Here is a 15,832-nt window from a genome sequence, read left to right as displayed (position 1 = left end):
ATTATTTTTTTTTAGTTCAGCTTGGGTATGTGCGCTTCTTTGTTTCTTTCTATTTATCCCGTCCGCCTGGTAATAAATGATGTCAAAAGAAGTCATGAATTTAATTAACTGCTTTTGGCGTTGGCACGGTTTTTTTTAAAGTCTCATATGCTCATAGAGGCTGTATTTGATCAAAAATACAGATTTTTTTTTTTTTTGTTAAATATTCATGCAATGGCAAAGTTGAATTTCCAGCAGCCATTTCTCATTTCTTCAGTGTCACACAATATCCATCAGAAACTATGTTTTACATCTGAGAACTCTGAGACATCCCATGAATAATCAGGTCTCATAATATTAGGAAAAGTATCAAAGTTACACTTTTCAGCTATTTTTTCCAAGCTGTAAAATGGTATTGAAATCTCTAAGACCCCAAACAGAACATGAGGGTTAAATCCACACAGATTCTCTGCAGAATCAGTACAGAAACTGCAAAACCTGCAAAAATGTTCAGATCTGGGCATGGCTGTCGGGTAACCTGTGCACACACTTATTAATTTGTGTGTGGTGCTCAACCAGAGAGGTTGCAGAAGGGCAGATGTGGTGACAGACCTTCTCCTCATCAACCATGTCTGAGCAACCTTCATCCTTCCTTCTGTCCTTCTTACCCACCTCTGAGGGGCAGGGTTTGAACGTGGCCACTGAATGCCAATGAAAGACCCAAGTGCCCTCGGCTTTCAGGGAGCTTGCTGACCATCTGCCCAGGGGCCAGAGTGGCACCATGGCCCTTATATCAGTCAGGGCTAAGGGCTCCGGGGGATCTGTAGCACCTCTGCGGAGCACTAAGATCACCATCTAATTGACAGGATGACAGTCCTCAGTTCCTCTAAAGGTACTCTGAGACAGTGGCATTCAGGCCATGTAAAGTCAGCAGAGAGGGAAGGTCACGTCTGATCAGGTCTCCTATGACAGAACCGTAGACATCGTATAGAGGTGCAATTCACTAGGCCAAGACACTACACTCGTCAGAAGAATGAAACAAGTTACCAATGTCAGGTGTAAAACTGCAACACATACTCTAAGACCTGAGGCAATCTAAACAAACTAAATTTACAAACTTTTAGCCTATAGCAACTTAAATGGTTAGTTCACCCAAATTTGATAATTTACTTACCCTCATGTCCACATTGCAAAATGTTCTCTTTTTTTTTGGTGAAAGATAAAAGAAGATATTTTAAAGAATGGGGAATTTCATAGCATGGACAAAAAACACTTTGGAACAACGTGAAGGTATGTAAATGCTGACAGAATTTAAATTTTTTTACTTCATCATTTGGGTTACTTTCATGGTGCTTTGCCTTTTTTGTGTTTCTTTTTCAAGCAATTTCAACCCTTAAATGCATGAATGTTTCAACAATCATTATTACATATTTGGGTCTTTAACGACCCAGATCTATATTTAACATGAACGGACAGCCTGACGCATTAATATAAAACTCTCCTAATATTAACAATTACTGAAGAATAAAATAAAGCATATTTTGTCATCTTTTGGGGCTTGGTAGTGTTCAGTTTGAGCGGATGTTTTATTCCATCATCACTGTACTCGTAGGAACTTATTTCTCAGTATATTTAGCATATTCTCGATCTCAAACATATTATCAAAACTATCTTTTTCAACATCTTCAAAATCAATATTTTGATCACTGACAGCTTCTTCACCAGATCCACCATCATATATATATATGAGAATAATCCAGAGTGATAGAAGATAATTTTAGCTTAATACATCCTTCCAACATATGACACATTTCAAAGCAATTAACAATGAAGGTTCACTTGTGGTGAGATTGTTAAAACATATTTGACAGCTAGCATTTCAAAGTGCATGTGCACATACAAAAAAGGGTTTAGAAAAGGACTGGTTGTGAAATACAAGCTCAACGCTACTTTTACAATACTTTTTTTGCATTGTATTTTTTACAATATAAGACTGCAAAGATGACAGCTAATTCAAGTAAATAAGCTTGAAATACTCACCTTAAACATCTATAACAAGTATTAAATGCAGGCATTACAAATCAGCATTCAGTGCACTCCAAATGAATTACCGTTATAGGCCACTAATATTATCACTCTTATTTGTAAGGAGCTATGATTGCCTCTACTGAACCACACTCTCCTTCGCCATGTGCTCCAGCAAAAGCTCTCCATCTCCATTTCCTTGTCAGAGCGTTTCACCGCTGCCCAGATTAATGCTGACAGGCAGGAATCCTTCTAATTATCTGTCCCTGGCCTGGATGCAAATGGCTGGGTTCTGGTGGCAGTGTGATGAGACTGCCAGTGCAGTGACACCGGGCCCCCAACGTGGAAGCCTGTCACTGGCCCTCTTCCATTCAGGGACCACACAGTTTATTTATTTTATTATTATTTTCCACCTCTCAGGCTGGCAGGGTGGCTTTGTCAATCACAATGTGGAGATGGCAGTGGGTGTCTGATTAAAGCTCTGCGCTGGGTGTGATTGAGCTGGTTGTGACGGCTGTAGATTAGGATCATAGATTATGAGAGATAATGGTACTTCACTAAGAAAAAGAGGACTGGAAGCGAGAGAACGGATTGAATTAAAGAGTGCGGAATAATCAAGGATGCTGTGAAAGGAAAACTGACGGGCCAAAAACAAAAACAAAAAAACAGAAGCCCTGCAAAGCTGGAATAACAGATTATAAATAGCAGCTGTTTCAGCCATTTCAGAATGACTTTGGATAGTTTAGTCAGTAACTAATAAACTGTTTGCTCTGCAAGTACAAACAAAACACAACAATTGGTAGTTTAGATGGTAGTTAATTATCTATATGCTAAGTAAATGTACTTTTCCCCCCAAAATAATACAAAACCAAGATAATACTACCAAGATGGTAGCTAATTAGCTATCTGCTCGGCAAGTTAATTTTCTCCAAACCAAACCAATAAAAACTATAATAAATCAAAACAAACAGTTTTGATGGTAGCTAATGATCTATCAGCTAAGTAAAATATAGTTTAGTAGCTAATTAACTATCCGCTCAGCAAGTTAATTTCCTCCGAACCAAACCAATAAAAACAAATCTTTTTGTAGTCTAGATGATAGCAAATTAGCTAATTGTGTTCAGCAAGTTGTGTCATACCTTTAGACACAACAACAACAACACAACAACCAAATAACTAAACAACAGAGATTGACAATAAAGACTGCCCGATGGCCCAGGGCCAGTGTTAAAGACACTCAGGATAGTTGACGGCGTTGTAACTTGCCCGATCGGGCCAGTGCAGCGTCGTTACGAAAGTTTATCATTTGCACACGTTTTTAAGTCTTGTCGGTTTAAACATTCGAGCGATTTTTAACCATTCAAGATTCAAGCGCAAGAATTCTTGGTATTATTTTATACACACAACAAAAGTGCCCGTCTTGGCGAGTATTCACTTAAACACTGTCGGTTAAGTCTTAACTGAATGTAAATAGATGAGAATGAAAAACGTGTAACAGTAGGGCTGGGTAAAAAAATATAGATTTCTCGATTTTAATCGATTCTCATTTTTACGAACTGATATTAGTCATCCTGTTTTCAGTTGATGAATGAACAGAACATTGTAGTGCCCATCCATTACATCAAAATAATATTAGTGCTTTGTTACTATTGAAATGAAACAAAGTCAAAGAATTTCAAATTACATACATTTTATTACGCAATTCAGAAACATGAATACTGTTTTGGCGATGTGGTGTGAGATCGCTCTGGCGCAACTCAGCTCAAGAGAACCGGGCAGCACGGAGCCCACGTGAACTCATGGGCTTTAATACCAGTTACAGCACGAAATAAACATGAATGAGTATCTGAAAGGGTGTTAACAAACTTCGTGAAATCCATATCATGTCACATGGAATTGCTCAGTCAGTGTTTTAACCATGGAAAGACGTCAGTAAAACAGCTTGTAACGTCACATTTACCTCAGAAAAACCATATCCAGTGTCCATAAATTGGTTAGTCAGATTAACTCTAGAGAGGAGCATTTTGCTAAATATATGCACCATATTACATATTCATTATACTTTTTAATGGTAAATGGTCTGCATTTATATAGCGCTTTCAACAGACCAAAGCGCTGTACATATTCCCTCACATATGCCACACATTAATGTTATTCGATATTTAACACATGTATGAATAAATTTGGCAAGTTTTTATGACAGCACTATTTAAATGTTTATATTTCAAAAAACAATTTGGAGTAGAAATATGATTATGTAATTGTAAAGTTAATATTATAACTTTATTATTGTTGAAAAAAGAACGTCATTGGTAATTGTAATTTAAGTGTTTGTATACAAATCAGTTCATTTTTACCTTCAGTATTATAGTAGGCTAATGTAGGTTGCATTAGTTAAGAGATTTGTGTACTTTGAGAAAATTTGACATATAATTGCAAGCTTGTGAATTGAAATCAAATTGAACTGTGAAATTTGTGTCAATACCCAGCCCTATGTAACAGTATATTGGATCCATGCATTCAATCTTAAGGACTGTTCACACAAAACCGTTTTCAACTAAAAATGGAAAACTTTTCATTTAACTTAAGCAAACTTGAAAACGGGTTTCAAAGTCAAAACTATAGTGTTATCATCTCTTTGTAAACAACAAAAACGCAAATTTATGAAAACAGTGACATCGGTATTGTTTTGTTTTGACAACGTTGTCGTCTGTACACGAAAAACAAAAAGGATAACATTTTCAGTTTTTAGTACATCGTTGTTGTGTAAACATACCCTTAAAGTGATGGCAGCCCAATATTTTTGCTTGCGTCCGTGTCATTAATGTTAAACAAGCAACAAAAGATGAATAGAGAACGATCTTCACTGATCTTGACTGAACAACATTTGTATGTTTAACAAGGATTAATATTTAATGTATACAGTGAGGACTATTTTGCGTTAGATTATGTACCTGAATACTGTTAAGACTTACCTGAAAAACTTAAAGCACTGTTTATTTGTATGTGTGCTGTTGTATTTATTTGAGCTGTTGCTTGTAATTTGTTCTTATTTTATTACTGAAGACTCACTTGTCTTCAATAATGTTTGAACTTTATATTAGTTAGGCTGGCAGTTTTTGCAGTGGCATCAAAATGAAATTAATGGAGAATTGTGAAATTCCACCTGCAAATTTTAGTGGCTTATTTATTAGAATACAATGTTACATGGGCCATATTTTTTATTTATTTATATTTTTGGGTGGGACCAGTGAAGATTTTGGCTGGGTGAGTAAAAATTTGAACCACTGGCCATCCTTAGGGTTGAGCCCTGGAACATAATATAGCATAATTAAAATGTACACATATAGATGTTCACTTAAAGCATGACATTTTCTAAAGCAGGGCATCTGAGAATGAATGATTGAATAAATAAATAAATAAATGAACAAACAAATGAAACAATTGGAACAATTCGGATTGTGAACATAATGGCGTTCAATCTAAACTTCCGTATTAATCCAAGACTCAAACTGATCATTACAAGAGGTGCGAGACAGGGAGGAAGGAAATAATTAATGGATGGAAGAGATTTTTAGAGGAAAGGAATGAGGAATGAGCTGGGCCGGGTGGAAATGGTGGCCTAGCTGCTTGACAGTTGACTCTGTTGGATGTGACTTTCACAGTCTGCTGGCAGTTTGTGTGGAAGCCATCACATCTGTGACTCGGAGTTTGATTAATGAGCCTTTCAGCTCTTCTCTGCCATGTGAGGTGGGGCCACGGCCTTCTCCCAGGCTTCAGTGATTCACCCACCAACACACACACACACACATACATGAACACACACACACGCAAAGTACAAACCAGGAGCTCTACGCCTGCCTCATGCTAAACAAAACCTCATTGTGTCTGCTAATTTCCAGCACTAGCCACCAAAACAAAGGCAAGATGACAGAGAGACACAAAGAAGCTTTCCCCACATTCAGTCAGTCAGTCAGTCAGTCCGACGTAGAACATGATGGAGGGGACTTGTTTGCGAAACTTAAAGGGCCCCTAGCAGAAAAAAAAAACTTGCCTATAAAAAGTCACTAAAATGATGGGTTGACATGGAAGTGTTTGCTTTTTCCAGTAACACAGTGAAAATGTCCCTTTCCTCAGCCATGACAGATTCCCTCACCCACAAAAGCAACAACAACAAACTCATAACACAAAGGTGGCGATAGCAATTACTTCCCCGCACATTGTGGTGCTGCCTCTAGCCGAGTCGCTGCACGTCTGTGGAAAAAGCCCTTGCATTCTGACACATTTGTTTGTATTTTATACCCTGGGAAAGAAAGCTAACCATATGGCCATCATTGAGAACAGATGGCATTTGCCCAATGTGAACGGCGGTGCCTATCACTGCAATTTAAAGCACTCCACTCCCCGCATCAACTGCCATCTTTCTCAACAGATACTTCACTATTGTTCCGGATGATAGAGGAATGACAGTGCAAGGCTGTAAAAGTTGACCTAACCAATGTAATACGTAGTCAGAATTCATGTTTTTCAGTGCAACAAGCAATTACACAGAAGAGAATGGAGAAGTCATATTTTTGCATCGTTTCTGACTGCGATTCCAAATAGTTTGACCAAAAGCATTACATTTGTTCTGAAGGTGATTGTTTGGTGTGTCCCGTGGTAGTTAACACTGAAAGCCACATCTGGAGATTTTTACAGACCCATCCATCAGCAAGTCTCACAATGGTGAAACTAGAACTGTGTCAAAAAGGCACAATATATTAAAAGAATAAGCCATTGGAGGAAAATGTTCAACTTATGAAAGATGACTTATAAGTGAGCTCTACGGTCAACTTATACACAAACTCTTGACACCGTTTGTGGGATCAGTGAAATAGAAAAAATAAATAAAAAACAACTTTATTCAGCAAGCGATGCATTCAATTTAAAGTGAAGACTATGTTTATATAAATCCTGTTGATTTGAACTTTCGATTCATCAAATAATCTATCATAGTATACACAAAAAACATGTAAAACCCTTTTTAAGGGAACAGTTTATTGAAATTTTAGACATGTTTTTTTGCATATTATTTGCAAAAATATGTTTGCATGTATGTTTTTGGAGCTCTCAAATGAGGAGAAAGACCTCCATTTTAGTTAGAAGCCCAAACTGAGCAAAAAATATGCAATTTAGTGCATGTGCAGAAATCTATATGACCAAAAATTAAGATGAAACTCTGATAGACATACAATGCATATAAATATAATTTGCCACGATATATCTCTAAAATAATGTGTCTTAGCAGAATTAGATTTAAATGCTTAGTTTTATGATCAAAGCTCTGTAGTTTTTATTGTGGGTGGCAAACTTATAATGCAATGTAATATGATGATTGCGAGACCTCAAAAGCCTGATATATCATTGCTACTAACATTTTTTTTACATGATTTAAAAAAATATATATATATACTATGTTTAGATTATCAAGTACATATAGTACATATAGTACATATAGTATATATATATATATATATATATATATATATATATATATATATATATATATATATATATATATATATATATATATATATATATAAAATTTGATATAGTATAAATGTAATAATATTTCATGATATAGTTTTTACTGTATTTCTGATCAAACAAATGCAGCCTTGGTGAGCATAAGAGACTACTTTTTTCAAAAAAAGTAGTGTGCAGAGACATAGTAAATTGCAAAACAAATGCTAGTATTGCCGGATTACAGAACGCTACATGGAGGGAAGCCAGATATCTATCAAATAGGAGTATCCTACATGTGCAACACAGCATAAGTATTATAAAATGTAAAGTTTATACAACCGAGAAGGCAAATCTGAATGTGAATGCTAGCACAGATCATTGAACCTACGTTATTGTAAAGCCTTCCCATCACCAAGCATCGTAACTCTGGCAAAAAAGTTTGTGTGGGTCATGTCTAGAAGTTTGCTGTAGCTGTCTCTCTGGGTGTCAGGTGCTAGTCTGAGGAAGAACAGGAACATTAATCAGACGCTTTCTGCTGAAAAGCTCCATTTGAGAATGATTTATGACACTGCTGGCACAGACAGCCAAATGACAGGTGACAATAAAGGACACCCGCACCTGTGTAAATCTTCTCCCTCTCTCACACAACGAGGGGACGACGAGGGAGTTGAGACCACATTATGGCACACGTCTCATTCATATGTAGCCAGATGAATGTACTCCTCACAGAGCCACAGACATACGTACTAATATTTTAAATGGATAGTTCACCCCAAATTTCTGTAATTATATACTGTGAATGTCAGTTCAAACCTATATGATGTTGTTATTATTATTTTATTGTATTACACACAAATATGTTTTTCTTTTTCTTTTCCATGCCAAGACAGTTCTTTGTGACCAGGGGCTGTCAAACTCCAAAAAGGGACTACTAAAATATATAAATAAATATAAATATAAAATAATAATAAAAACCTATATGCACTACATGCCACATCATATGATAGATTTATTTAAGGAACAGACAGAAATGTAAGTCATCAATCATGTTTGATTCAAGAACCACTGTGGGGGAGTCAAACATTTAAATATTTGATTTAAAATTTAAAAAAGTCTGAAACATTCCTGTGTTGGGAAAGCTGAATTTTCAGCATCATTACTCCAGTCTTCAGTGTCACATGATCCTTCGGAAATCATTCTAATATGCTGATTTGATGCCCAAGAAACATTTCTCATTTAGTTGAAAACAGTTATGTTACTTAATCATTTTGTGGAAACCATAATGTATTTTTTGCAGGATTTTTTGATTAACTTAAAAGTTCAATAGAACGTTCATTTAAAACATAAAAAAATAAATAAAAATAATATTCCTCTCATAACCTGACATTGTTCAAAAAAATACTGAAAAGAGAGAAGTTGGAGAGATTAATAGTTCAGATAAAAACAGCTCAGAGCTCTCACCCTATTCAATAGTTAGCAAGATCACATAGTTCCTGCATATAGAAGACCTACATAGATTCTCAGTCTCCAGAGAGGATCTCCAGTGTCTAACATTTACTACATGACCTATTACTGCTTTTTTCCATACATTAGACCTTGTGTTACAACTATTTTCTCACTGCCTCGTTCTAGTTTTTTGTTCTCTCTCTCTGACCAGGTTTCACATTAAATGTACTCATTCATGGTCATCCACAAGTTATTCCACTACAACAGTGAATGACAGTATCTTTTTTTAAGGGTGCTTGCGCGCGCGCGCACGCACGCACACACACACTTCTGTCTGAATGAGGACACTAAAGTGACATGAATTCAAACTTGACAATTATTAATTTTATGGAATATTGCAAATGATTTATCCCGTGCACATCACTTTTATTATTATTTTTCTTTTTTTATTCATGTGCCCTCATAATCTTTACTCAAAATTACAGCAACATCTCTTCTTTTCTCTGATGACGTGTTTCTGCCCTCGCGCCAGAAACACGTCAGAAAGGGCAGAAACTAAATTTTTTTTTGTTCGTGAAACGTTTCATTTGGATATATGTCATAATAGAGAAGAAAAGACTATCGCAACTTCCATTTGATGACGTCTTTAAAGACTTCTGTTTTATATGAAGCAAAATATTGAACCTTTCCCATCAAGTGGGATTAGAAACATGAGGTGACATGTAAACCCCAACTGGAATTTAAAGGGGTGGTAAAACACATTCTTTTGAAGGCTTGACTGTGTTTGTGGGGTGCACTGTAACATGTGTTCATGCTTCGTTTTAAAAAAAATTGCCTTATTTTTCATATATTTGACCTTTATTCTACACTGCTCTGTCCCTCCTTGTAAAACGGTCTGATGCTTTCCGGGTTGTATGAAGCCAGTCCCTCAAAAATACGCGATGGGCTCAGATTGGTTAGCTGGCCCAGTGTGTTGTGATTCGCTAAACGCCTAGTGCACGTATGTCGAAAACGTCACGCCCCTTACCGGAGGCTGTGCTTTGGTCAGTGTTAGAAACAACGGCGTCAATAAAACCATACCAATCTGAGCCCGAATCAGACCCAGAACATTTGAGTGAAGATGATCGAGCAGAACCTGTTCAGTCCTCAAGAGTAAAGACTGCGGATCTATAATGATCGCTACTGAATGGCACTTTAACTTTTGTATTTTTAGAACGATTATAGCCAAATATCACAAGAACTAACCCAAAACAAACACTAAGCACTGGCTTAAACTAGTAAGTTAGCCAAATCACACACAGAACCATGTTTAGCATGCCTGTAGATAAACAATACATAAAAGCTCTAATCAAAGAATCATTTACAGTAATGCCAGGTTCGCTGTTGAGATTTTAACGTTAGTGTTTGTAACGTTAGGTGTTCGTCGGATAACGTTAAGTATGAATGAGCATTTATCAGACTGGTTTGCAGAACAGCGCTGTCATCTGTTTACTTCCTTGCTACAACCTATTACAGGAAAACACATAGATGAAAAATAAATCAGACTTACAGGTTGTGGCCCGTGAACAGCTTCTGTTTGTAAATCCAGCTTTCAGGACAAGCCGTTGTGCATATCCTGTATTGAACTCGCGAAGTTTGTGGAAGTTTGTGTTGTCCTCCGTGAAATGTGCAGCGCGCGCGTCATGCATCCACGCACCGGCAGTGTTTTTTTCACGCAGCTGACGTTGTGCAAATCTGGCATTGAAATCGCGAAGACGGTGGATGTTCTCCTCCGTGGATGTGCTGCAGGGAGCCCTGCACGCGCCTGATTCCCCGCTGACTCAAACACATGTGCATATAACATGCTGTATGTTAAACGCTCTGCAACGCACCCCCATCCCTATGAAGGCTGAACAGAGCAAGTACCCCAGACCTGCAATCCGGATGAAAATAACAGCGTTTCCTTGGCATCGCGGCAACAACACTCCAGCCTACTATACCACAACAGCGCCGCGATACAAAATGGCCTCACCCCCCCTTATTTCATATTCCCCGGAGGAGGGGTTTATGTAAATATTGGGCCTGGTGATGTCAGCAAAACCTGGGTGAATGTGTAGTAGTCCCTAGCGGCCGTTTGCTGTAGTCCTTAGAAACTGATTTCTTTAAAAGCAAATATCTCCCTTTGCTTTAAACTTTGAACGTTGTAACTTTGCAGATGTTGTTTATGCTCAAGCAGCAACATTACACGTTAGCTAAAGTTAGAATAGTGAAATCGTGGTTTACCACCCCTTTAATGACTGATAGAGTTTATGGATCCCGAACTAAAACATACTGTATGAATCTCTAAGTTTCCAAAGTGCATTCTAGCTTCACCTTCTGTCCTTCACCTTACTTTCTTTCATCCCACTTCTGAACTTCTGCTCGGCCATGAGGGCAGGTGCTCCATCATTGAGGTACTGAACACAGAAAGATGCTCTCAGAGGTTCCACCCCACTGTGTAGGAAACACTAACATCTGGACGCTCTCCAAGTTGGACTGGGCAGGTGATTTGCCAGGTACGCAGAAATAGGTTTATGTCCTACTGACCTGCTGCACTACCACGTGGAAACTACAGAATCTAGACCGTGTGGTAGGGCACTGGCACTAATTTTTTTCCAATTTGACACAAGTTTTTAATTTGATCCAAGTCAAGTGCCACTTTTCTTGAATTAATTTAAAAGATGTTATTATTATAATTATTATTATACATTTTAATTATATGCGCCTCACATGACACTCAAGGCCACCTTACAAACACAATAAAACTATCAACATTAAACAACAATAATCATTGTTCCAGCCTGTAAAAGCCTGCCTACAAAGATGGGTCTTAAAGGGATAGTTCACCCCCAAAAAAAGTTAAACCACTTTCTTCGTAAGTTGAATATGGTAGGTGGGCTGGCGGAAGCAAGATATTTTACTTTATAAAGTTTTAAATATGGGTATTTTTCTCACACAAACGCACACTCACACAAACATTTTTCTCACACTCACACAAACGCAAAGCCCCAGAACATATGAAGAAAAAATATGAAGAAGGTCAGAAAAGTATGAAGGGGCAAGAATATTGAGTGCCTTGTAAGAAGAAGGATTTTAAAATCAATACAATATTTAATCGAGAGCCAATGCAAGGGTTGTAATATAGGAGTAATCTGTTCAGTTAGAGGAGTTCTGCAAATAATTTGAGCAGCTGAATTCTGTACTAGCTGGAGTTTGTAGTGAAACTTTGAAGGCAGGCCTTAAAAAAGAGAGTTACAATAATCAATATGGGAAGTGACTAAAGATGTGATTGGTAACAGCTATTTGACATTATGTAAATATTTAAGACATAAAATCTGTCCCAAAAAAAAAACTAAACCTATTTGAACATTTTTGTATTATTATTGTATTATTATTAAATTATTCAATGATTACTTTGGTATAATTACTGCCTTTTTGCAGTTTTTATGCTTATGTAGTTTTTACAACCATTGAGTTTAAAAAAAAAACAATTACTTCACAGTGTCCTTGTTACACCTCACTTCTTAACAGTAAATAATGCACATTTACACATGTAAATAAACTAAACCCTATTCCTAACCCTATAGTAAGCACATGTTGTTAAATAATATTAAATGTATAATTACACTGTAAAAAGGACACCTTAAAATAAAGTGAAACCTAAACTTGTCACACCATCAGAACTTGTGAACCATTTACGTAAACATTTTCTTTGTTTATTTGTTTATTTAAACCTAAACTGATTAAAGCTTCGGGAATCTTTAAAGTCCCCATGATATCATATTTTTTGGTATGAATATGTTAGCCTTAAGGTTATCTATAAGCTAATGTGCTCCAAAACAATGACAAAATTCACATTTAGAAGATATAAGTGAACTGAAAAACCTCTCTCACTTCCGCCAATGATTTTGATGCCATCAGCTTCAGCTTCTCATCAGATTTTCTGTCCAATCAAATGCTCTCTAGAACTTGTGGCAACCCATCCCTACATTATAAGGAGACGCTAAAGCTGTGGCTCAAATCGGTCACTTGTTCACATGCACTATTACTATTGGATTATCACTATTTCTATTGATAAGGGACTATTCAGACAGTGTAATGCGTTCCATTGGGGCAAATTAGTGTCACGCGAACTGCCGCAGCGCACACACACACACACACACACTGTCGGCACAGACCACAAAACATATTGGACCCATTTGAATTCTACACAGAATGCTATATTTTAAAGAGATATGGAGGAGATTAGGAGGAGAATCGGTTAGACAGACTCACAGTGTTTTACATTAGAATCACTGACGAGTGGAAGAGATAACACCGGTGCCATGCATGCACCAAAATAACATTTCAAAATGACGCATCTACACAAACAAAACGTTTCAAACTACACATTCTCAGCATGATTATGATCACTGTTTTGCTTTAGTAACAGTTTCATATTAAATCTAAAGGGGGAATTAGACTGTGGCTGTCATAAGCTGTCAAATGCGGCTTTGCTGAGCTCAACGGCTCTGGCCGAGCTGTGATATAAGCAAAATGTTACTGGCTATCTTAAAAAAGCGGAGGAGCTGCTCGATATGTCCCGCCCTATCTTCCGGTTTTAGTAGAAATTACGCCACCATATTGAAAAACGCTGCACGTTACAGTGGGCCTTTAAAGAAATATTGACCAGAAATAGGACCTAATATATATATATATATATATATATATATATGAAGAGTTTCGTTGCAAAACGAGATATATCCATTTTGAGAAATGTTGGTTATTTGACATTATTATTTAAGACATCAACAGTCAAGTTCATTCACAATTTTTTGTACATTAAACTATTACTTGAGCTCAGTGAAGGCCGGGACACAATATTCTTCAAATCCAGGATATTTTTTAAAACTCGGAGCACTTCACCGGCGGTGACTCTCTCCTCGCGTGACATCCTGAGCTCGCGCAGCGTCCTAAACGTTCTATATCGCACTTTGTAAAGAAACTGGGCTGGCGGATATCGCGTTTTGTGAAAAAATACATTTTGTAGTTGGCTTAAAATGTACATTTTCAAATCTTATTAATGGCAGCAATTCACACATAGATTAAGGTACATCTAAACAGTGATTTCCAATAATAAAATCCAAATGTCAAAAAATGGCGTTTATCGCGTTTTGCAACCAAACTCTTCATATATATATATATTATATATATATATATATATATATATATATATATATATATATATATATATATATATATATATATATATATATATATATATATATATACTGTATATATTGTATCACGGTTTTAGGGTCACGGTTTTCGGGTCACGGTTTTCGGTTCTGTACGGTTGTTGTTGTTGTTGTTGTTTTTTTTAATCATTAACACTCCAGAAATTTACTTCAGCATATGATATATATAGCTTTATCATCCACAATTTAGGATACAGTATTATTTTTTTTTATATCAAGTAGTTTCCTAACTGGCTGTCTACCGAGTCCGACACATTGGCGTAACATTTTTCAAGTTAATCATATCAATTTTGATCAGAACAATGCAATGGGCCTTTAATCCAGCTGACCTGATTAACAAATTTCACCATGAAGTGTTCCGTGTGTTTCACAATCACCATATGACATCCAGCGCTGTGAAAAAAAAAAAATAATACACGAAAACACAACACTGCCAGAAGTTTTTGCCCAAACTTAAAAGGCATGTTTAAATTATTAAAACTAGAAGCATATCTTAACTTTTAAATGTTACATTTATCATGTGAACTACTTATATACAACATGTTATATGTGTGTATGAGACAGAGGGGAACACGGTCGCATTTGCAGCAGATATATGCTGCCCATCATAAATCAAAGTATGAGACAGACAGGGGTCGGAGGACAACACCGGAAAATGTGACAGAATGGACAATATTTGTCTGTTTGCAATACACGAGCCGCGGTTCAGCTGCGCGAGACAAACACTGCCAGTGTGTGTTTATGCGCAACGGGCGCGCGCGGCTCCCGCTCTCCGCACTGCATCTGCCCTGCCTGCTATACGACGCTGGCGCATCCTCCAACAACTCCGAGCAGCCTTTCTTATCTCTCCCACTTTCATTTCTACACGTGACGTGACCTGCAGCACTCCACTTTTACTTTACTGTATGTCCACACACACACGCGCGCGCGCGCGCGCGAAAAGGACACCCACTGTCTGAGGTAACATACGGGCACGAGGATACATTGCGCATGCGTTGAACCGTGCGACGCACACACTCCGAACCGAGACAAGCGAACCGAACGGTTCGTTTTTTTTCCATGTACCGTGCCACCCCTAATTTATATATATATATATATATATATATATATATATATATATATATATATATATATATATATATATATATATATATATATATATATATATATATATATATATATATATATATATATATATATATATATATATATATATATATATATATATATATATATATATATATATATATATATATATATTATACAGCTCTTCCACTCTTTCCTGAAAAAAGGAACAAAATTATTAAGAATTGATAATTGATCCATTGAAAAAAATCTTGTTTTCCTTTACTGTATTTTCTTTTGTCAAGCTGTCAAACTAACACTGAACTCACTGATCATTTGGAGCCAATTTATCAAACTTTGGCTCTGGTTTGAGATTTTAAACCGGCATACTTGTATCCCACTTAAACCTCAAAATTATTTCCTGACACAGACTGACACGTCAGATTGTGATTTCCACTCAGCTCTAAAAAAACGCAGACACTTCATTTTCTCTACGCAGTGAGCTCAGATATGCTTTTTTTTTTTCTTTTCAAAACTAAGATGGAGCTGAGCTGCTT

At 36.8% G+C, this 15,832-nt stretch overlaps 1 protein-coding gene across 1 annotated transcript in view; it reads right to left on the bottom strand.

Moving 5' to 3' along the window:
- The window catches only part of kiaa0825 (KIAA0825 ortholog), a 188,601-nt gene that overhangs the window by 78,304 nt on the left and 94,465 nt on the right, over window positions 1-15,832 (bottom strand). The window lies entirely within an intron of this gene.

This window comes from Gobio gobio, assembly GCF_949357685.1.
Source record: "Gobio gobio genome assembly, chromosome: 4".
Lineage (NCBI taxonomy): Eukaryota > Metazoa > Chordata > Actinopteri > Cypriniformes > Gobionidae > Gobio > Gobio gobio.
This window is presented reverse-complemented; position numbering and strand designations above follow the sequence as displayed.